General features: G+C 35.7%; 1 long non-coding RNA gene across 1 annotated transcript; it reads left to right on the forward strand.

Moving 5' to 3' along the window:
* The first annotated feature begins 268 nt into the window (after positions 1 to 268).
* On the forward strand, positions 269 to 3,869 carry LOC142644644 (uncharacterized). Its single transcript, XR_012845956.1, has 3 exons — positions 269 to 2,151; positions 2,241 to 3,153; positions 3,232 to 3,869. It is a non-coding gene; the product is annotated as an uncharacterized LOC142644644 (long non-coding RNA).
* The last annotated feature ends 4,394 nt before the right edge of the window (positions 3,870 to 8,263 follow it).

Below are 8,263 nucleotides of genomic sequence, written 5' to 3' on the forward strand. Positions count from 1 at the left end.
TGCCTCATTTAAATCGGTGATTTTTTTTTATGTGTGATGTTGCTTTGGGTTTGGATTGATATATATATATATATATATATATATATATATATATATATATATATATATATATATATATATGGTGTTGTGTTAAATTTCATATGATTGAGCATCTGTCGAATCGAATTTGTAGAAGGTTTTCGTGTTTGAACCTCGCACTCTCTTGCTTATGATACTCTCTCACTCTCTCGTTGGTTTTGTGTTAAGGATGAGTTTTGGAACTAGTAGTTAGGGATTTTACTATTTCGTAGCTTTTTGAATTTTATAATTATGGATGGGTGTTTTTTTTCCCCTGTTATAGAATATTATTATGTGTTTGTATTGACTTAGGTGGTGTCTTCAATTGGTCCCTACACTGTATAGAATAATTTTTGTCCCACTTGTAATAGTGAAAGCATGTTTTTGACTAGAATATTTTAATGTAGAAAAAAATACAGCCAAAACATGGAAGAAGGTGATTTAATATATGAGATTCACCATGGGGGAAGGTTCAAGAATTTGAATGGGTTAATTTATGTTGGTGGTGACATATCAATTCATGGTGAGGGATATGATAGGGATTGTATGTCTTTCATTGAGGTTGAGAGTATTTTGAAGTCATATGGATATAAAAGGGGAGATTTAGTGTATTACAAACAAGTTGGCATGTGCATATAAAAATAGCTTTAAATGTGTTGAAGATGATTGACTGTCATAAAGGTGTAGAAAGTGTGGTATTATACACTGTTAGTCAAGAGATTGATAGTAATTGCATAGCATTTACTCATAACCTACCTGAGAGTGTTATTATTAGTGGTAGCAAAAGGAAGGGAAAAGAGAAGTGTGTTGCTAATGCTGCTGGTTTTAATAGACCAAAATTGCAAATTAAGGGTGAAAAAAACATTTCTACTGGTAGCAATAGAAAGGGGAAGGAGAAGGTGTGTGATGATGTTGTCCCCCTAGGGTATGATGCCGATGGTGACCTTGATGTGGATTGGCATGAAAATATAGTTGAAGATGAATATGACAGCTTGAATGAAAGTGAAGAAGAGGAGTTTGATGTAGCAAACAGTAGAGCTTATAAAGATCCTTTTTGAGGTGAGATACTAAGTGGTGATGAAGACATATTTGAGCCAATTAAGAAGGAAAATGACCCCAAGAAGGTATTGTAATTGACACATGGAGAGAAAATGGGTAAGGATTGTGGTTCTGATCTTGGCAACAGTGATGAGCTAATTTCTCCTAAGCCCACATCTGAAGGGGATAACTGTAACACCAACAAAAATCTTGAATTTAATGAAATTGTAATGGTCTGTCCAGAACTTGTGAAAGGTTTGAAGTTTGGTGACGTTGTCACTTTTAGAGCTACTGTTAGAGGGGGCAAACTTGATTTAAGGCAAAAATTTTCATTTTGTGAAAAACAATAAAGACAAGGTGATTGTGAGATGTAAAGCTAGAGGGTGCAAATATGGGGTTTATGGTTCTCAGGTAACAGATGAAATGGCCTTCCAAATTAAGACATTGAACCCCACTCACACTTGCACTAGGGCATACAAAAATGCAGCATGTCCATCAAGGTGGATTTCTAAGAGATATATGCAGAAGTTTAGATATGATTTAAATAACACTACCACTGGATTGCAGAAAGAGATCAATGATAAGTTTCATGTTGATGTGGGTAGGATGTAGGTGTATAGAGCAAGGAAAAGTGCTGAAAAAGTAATTGATGGTGATGGTGATGATAATGAACAATATAATAGAATTTGGGACTATTATGAGACATTAAAGGCTACAAATGTGGGTACCACTACATTGATGTTGGTGGATAGGCCTACTCTTGATGTGGCAGGTATATTTCAAAGGTTATACATTTGTCTCCAAGCTACAAAGGAAGGGTTCAAGGCTAGATGTAGACCCTTAATTGGGCTAGATGGATGTTTCTTGAAGGGTAACCAAAAAGGACAAATCTTAAGTGTTGTGGGAAGAGATGCCAATGATAACATGTACTCCATTATTATGGCTATTGTAGAAATTGAGAGCAAGGACAGTTGGTCTTGGTTCCTTGATTGCTTGTTGAAGGATCTTGGCCCAGTTGAACAACATGGATGGGCATTTATTTTAGATAGACAAAAGGTATGGGCAATTTTCATTATTTTCATTTATTAAATATGGCCTTTATACATTTTGTTATTTTTATTAAAGTATTTGTCTTTTGTATGTAGGGCCTGATCCAAAGCTTTGACATGGTATGTCCTATGGCAGATCATAGGTCATGTGTGAGGCATTTGTATGCCAATTATAGAGATAAAGGCCACAAGGGTAAAGCACTCAAGGACAAGTTGTGGGTTGCAGTTACAACATATACAGAGCTTAAGAAATGGGTTCGCTTAAGAAATTGTGCCCTAAAGCTTATGAGTATTTGGATAATGTAGATCCATCCATGTGGTCTAGGTCATATTTCACAGACTATTCAAAGAGTGACTTGCTTATGAATAATTTGTCAAAGAGTTTCAACTCATACATTTTAGATGCTAGGGACAAGCCTATAGTAACCATGATTGAAAAAATTAGGAGAAAGCTGATGAGGAGGGTCCAATTGAAGAGGGAAGGGATGTCTAAATTGATAGGGAAAATATGTCCCAAAATTTAAGCAAAGTTGGACAATGAAGGTTTGAAGTCTTCTGATTGTGTATCAATATATGCTGGAAATGGTTTATTTGAGGTTGAGTGCAGACATCAAAAGTTTGTTGTGAACTTAAGCAAGAGGACATGTGGTTGTAGGAAGTGGGATCTTACTAGCATCCCATGTCAGCATGCCTTATCTGCCATACTATTTGATGGAAGTGTACCTGAAGATTATGTGCATCCTTAGTACACAATTGAGACATATACGAAGGCATATGAACCAATAGTTTACCCTGTGGCTAGTATGGAACAGTGGAGAAGGACATCAATAGATCCTTTGGAACCACCCAAGGATAAGATACAACGTGGTAGACCCAAGATAAAGAGAAAGAGGCATCCTTTAGAACCCAAAAACCCATATAAGCTAAGCAAGACTAGTACCATCATCATGTGCTCTGAGTGTAAGAAGTGGGACATAATAACAGAACATGTCCATCAAAAAAGGACAAGGTTTGTTTTGTGTGCTCTATGTTATGTTTGCCATCATTAATTCTTGATACTTATATATTGTTTTGTGTTATAATATAGGGTATAGTGTCTACCATAAGAAGCAAGCAGCTAGAGGTGCAAGGGCTGTTGCCGCAAGTGCTGTAGATTCAAGGGCTAGAGGTGTAAGGATTGCTGCTGCAAGTGATGTTGATTAAAGGGTTGGAGGTTCAAGGACTGTTGCTGCAAGTACTGTAGATTCAAGGGATGGAGGTTCAAGGGTTGTTGCTACAAGTTCCACTAGCATAAGAACTTTAACGGCACCATTAACAATATATGATGGTGGTACTAACAATGAGCGTGTGGTGGTGCCAACTTTGGAAAAAGCCACTCAAAGGATACAGGCTAAGAAGAAGAAAAAACCTTGGGTTTGAGATGTTAGGCTTTGTGGAGCCTAGTTTGTGTTTGATCCGGTTGACGATCCGACCCGACCCGAATAATGTTGTGTGGTTTTTAATGGGAGATTTTCTGAGACTTAGTCCATAGAGCGGAGGCTTGGGCCGATTGTGTGGTTTTGTAGCCCAGTATGTATCATGTGCGCAGGAGGTAAAAGATGCAGTTTTGTCATTAGGGTTTTTTATGTTATAGTCGGTTTTGAGAGAGAAAAAAGAACTGTAGCCGCACTCTGTATTTTTCCTTGATAATAGTGAAATCCCTACAACTTCGAGGATGTAGGCAAATTGCTGAACCACGTAAATACTGTCTTATGCGTGTGATTATTTTTCTTTGGCGTGTGTTTTCTCTATTTTTTGTTTCTCACAGGTTTAGGTATTCAGGAAAATTCCCAACATGAGAAAATATAATTAGTTTGTGTTGGGTTGTGCAAGCTTTTTGTATTAGGCATTAACATGTAATCCTTACATTTATTTTTTTTTTTTTTTTGTTGTCATTGTCAATTTGTGAACAATGATTTTTACTAGGCATTAACAAATTTATGTTCTACGTAATCCATACATTTGGATTATTTTTTGTGTCATTGTCATCTGTGAACAATGAGTAAAGCTATTAATGTCAAAACACTTTATTTTGTGTCAACATCATGTGGAACTCATACAATGTAGCATCATGGTGGTTTAGTAGTTAGAACCCTGTGAGTTCAAAAATATTTTGCTTTCCAGCAATGATTTGCAAGGTATTTTTGCACTCGTTAAGGCCCTAGTATTGTATCATATAATTTAGCAATTTGTGACAAGGGGTAAACTCTTAGATATTTGATTTGCAATTTGTGGAATTCAAAGCATTTCTGTGTTGTGATTCGTATGTGATATGTCTTCTCTTAGGTGGTTAAGTAAATGTCTAAAACCATGTTAAAGAATGCCATGGATAGGTAGAACTTAGCTAAGAGAGGACTTATGGGGACATAGTGCCATAACAATCTCTTAACCTTTTTATTTTAATTTAATTAAAATAGCAGTAGTTGTATTAAGGAACTAGCCTACTAGTTCTTGTTGTACAAATGTTTGAAGAAGTCAGAGCCCTCTTCTAGTTAGACATGAAATTCATTTACTCTACCAGCACAGTCTGCCAACTGAGTTGCCACTCTATTACATTTTGTTACAAGCATAGTTGACAGACCCTCCCATTGCAACAAATTTTATTTTTTATTATTATGTTTTTTTATATTATTTATTTGGTGGTGGTGGCCTGGTGGGGGAGAATTATGGTAAAGCAATCATGGGTATTGAAATTGTGTTTCTCATTGATAATAGTTTAATTTTGCATATTAATATCATTATTAGAAAAATATTATCATACTTATTTTGAGTTAATTTACGCATTTTATAGTTGATTTTGGAATAATGCTAAACAATCAATTTTATGCTTAATTGAATTTTAATGCTTGAATTTGTCTTTTGTAGGATAATGAAATTAAATAAGTGGATTTGTACAAAGAAGAAAGCTAATGGACTTTAATTTTACAAAGGCCATGATGAAGTTAAAGAAGGCCAACCCAATTAAATTCAAGTCCAATTGGAGTAAGGAATCTAAGGAAATTTGCGTTTAATCCAAGCTCAATTTAGATTAGGATTCTAACTTGCACACCAGTTAGTATCTGGAGCATAACTTTCAGCTCAAATGTCCAATCGAGATGATTCAAGTTGGGCTGGAACGCTAACTTAAAGGGCTACAACTCTGTAGTTTACCAAAAGTCAGAAGTCTGAAATTAAATGGTGCCTAAAACGTTGGTTAAGTGAAATCTAAAAACTTGGGATTTTCTCCAAACGAGAATTCAACTTGTAATAGGATTCTTTAACCTATTTAAAGGCTCTTGAGGGCAAAATTCAAAAGTGTAGATGCTGTAGAACATAATTTAGGTTTTTTTAAAGTTTCTTTACAGTTTTTAGAATTTTATTTGTGTTATGGCTTGCTAAAAGCCTTGCTAAGGCAAGGGGTGAAACCCAACCGTTTATTAGTATATTCTTAACAATTATTTATTGGTTTTAATGCTTATATTTTTATATTTTTGATTGTTTTACTCATCTAAAAAAGTTTTTAGTTATGTATAATCCTTTGATTTATCGTAGACTCTGGGCACGTTAAATGCTTAGTATTCCTTGCAAACTAATTTACTAGTTTTGTTTGGCCTAAAATCAATCAATTGCATGAAACTACCTTAAATAATTAATTCTTGAGTTTTATTGTTAAATCATCCGACTAAGATCATCCTTCATATGAATTTTAGTTGAGTTATAAAATAAATATTGATAAGGCTACCAATAGATGTGTTGTGTGTAGATCCCTAAACCTTAGTACTTTAATATATTGTTATTTTTTCTCAATTTAAATTACATTTACTAAACTATCAAAAATCTCTTCAGTTAAACTTTATTGTTTTAGTTTTATTCTATTGTGGTTTGCTAATCAATTCCCTTTTCCCTGTAGATTTGACCTCGGACTTTCCGAGTTATTACTTCGAGACAATCCTGCACTTGAAAGCATTATTTAAGTCGCAGCACTCATTTTATTTCCACTTTAAGAAGAATTATATGATGAATTCATTAAAAATAATCATCGAAAATGTTCTAAGGAGAGAACGATAAAAAGAAGAAAAAAAATCAGTCAAAAATTACATTCGTGCATTTTGAACTTCGTATTTCTCAAAATCACATTTGTGCATTTTGAATTTGCTAACCTGTAATAGAAGATTTGAACTTTGTTGATGGCCAAGGAAGATACGAGAGAAACTTTGAGATTTTTGTGTTTTCTTTTTTTAGAGATAATGCAAATGAAGCTGCGTGGAATTTGGGGAAGAGGATGACCCCACGTGAGATAGAGGGAGATGCGGAAAATTTTGGGTTTTGTTTTAATCGATTTTGAGGAAGGGTGTTTCAATCTTTTAATTTTATTCCACCTAAACAAGAAGCATGTGCTTGTCACATGCAGCAAGATTCTGTTAAATATAACAGCAAAAATAACATCAAAGTGCAAAGCGTGATAGGTGTGATAGTTTAGGGTGTAAAGTGTGCAATCAGATAGTTTAGGGTACAAAATGTTATTTAATGTATAGTTTAGAATGGTAAAGTGTAATTTTCCCTCATTTTTATTTTTATGGTGTTTAGTTTGTTAGTATTGGCATTAGTTTATTATATCAAAATGAATTGTAGTTATAATTATGTTAAGGAATAATTTAGCACTAAATTGTGTTTGTCATGTGTTAGAGATATATTAGACATATTAGCTCAATGTAATAGGCCCAAACCCAATCCTATTTGTACTAGTAGTCTAGGGTTTAGTCGCCTATATATACTCATGTTAGGATTCATTGTAACACAAATTATTGTACTGCACTCTTATACAATAAAGATGTAACCCTTAAGAGATTCCTCCGTGGATGTAGGCCGATAAGGTTGAACCACGTAACCTTCGTGTTCTCGATGTTTCAATTCTATGCTTCATCTTCTGCATCCACTTTAGCATATACAACATGGTATAATACATTGCGTTACTAATAATGTTATATTTTAACATGGTATTAGAGCCAAACTTCGTTCTTGGCCTTAAACAAACATCTCTACACATGTTAGGGTTCATTGTAACACAGGTTATTGTACTACACTCTTATACAATAAAGATGTAACCCTTAAGAGATTCCTTCGTGGATGTAGGACGATAAGGCTGAACCACGTAACCTTCGTGTTCTTGATGTTCCAATTCTATGCTTTATCTTCCACATCCACTCTAGCATATACAACATGGTATAATACATTGCGTTACTAATAATGTTATATTTTAACATGGTATTAGAGCCAAACTTTGTTCTTGGCCTTAAACAAACATCTCTACACATGTTAGGATTAATTGTAATACAGGTTATTGTACTACACTCTTATACAATAAAGATGTAACCCTTAAGGGATTCCTCCGTGGATGTAGGCCGATAAGGCTGAACCATGTAACTTTCGTGTTCTCGATGTTCCAATTCTATGCTTCATCTTCCGCATCAACTCTAGCATATACAACATGGTATAACACATTGCGTTACTAATAATGTTATATTTTAACATGGTATCAGAGCCAAACTTCATTCTTGGCCTTAAACAAACATCTCTACACAACAAACAAGATTCCCACACTCATAGCACAGACCCACAATAATGCCCATGCCTTCTTTTAGATCTAGGCCTACAGCATCACGCAACTCGCATGGAAACTCTGTTGCTGCCTTGCCGCTAGATCTTTGATCTCTCAAGCAAGTCGTGCAACGCATCTTTCAAATCTGTGCACATCAAGCCATCGCCTGATGAAACCAACAAGATAGACGTGCTCCATGGCATATCGCGACCAAATCCCCGGAACCCGACCTCCAAAGGCTGCTGCATGCACCACCACACTCAGACAACAGCTCCTGGAACTCTCCCACGTGCCGCCGTATTTCCTGACTCCCAGGTTAGATTATAGCCACATGCGCCACCATGTCGGCCTCTTTGCTTAGCGATCTGCAAAACCCGAGAACTTCGGCCGTCTGTGTCCACACACACCAACACGTGCCGCTTGAGTTTAGGGATCCTCCCCACGCACCGCCCCTTCGGCCATGTCGACCACCGATCTGCCTACAGAAGAAATCTGGCTTTCA

Source organism: Castanea sativa, chromosome 7 (assembly GCF_040712315.1).
Source record: "Castanea sativa cultivar Marrone di Chiusa Pesio chromosome 7, ASM4071231v1".
Taxonomy (NCBI): Eukaryota; Viridiplantae; Streptophyta; class Magnoliopsida; order Fagales; family Fagaceae; genus Castanea; species Castanea sativa.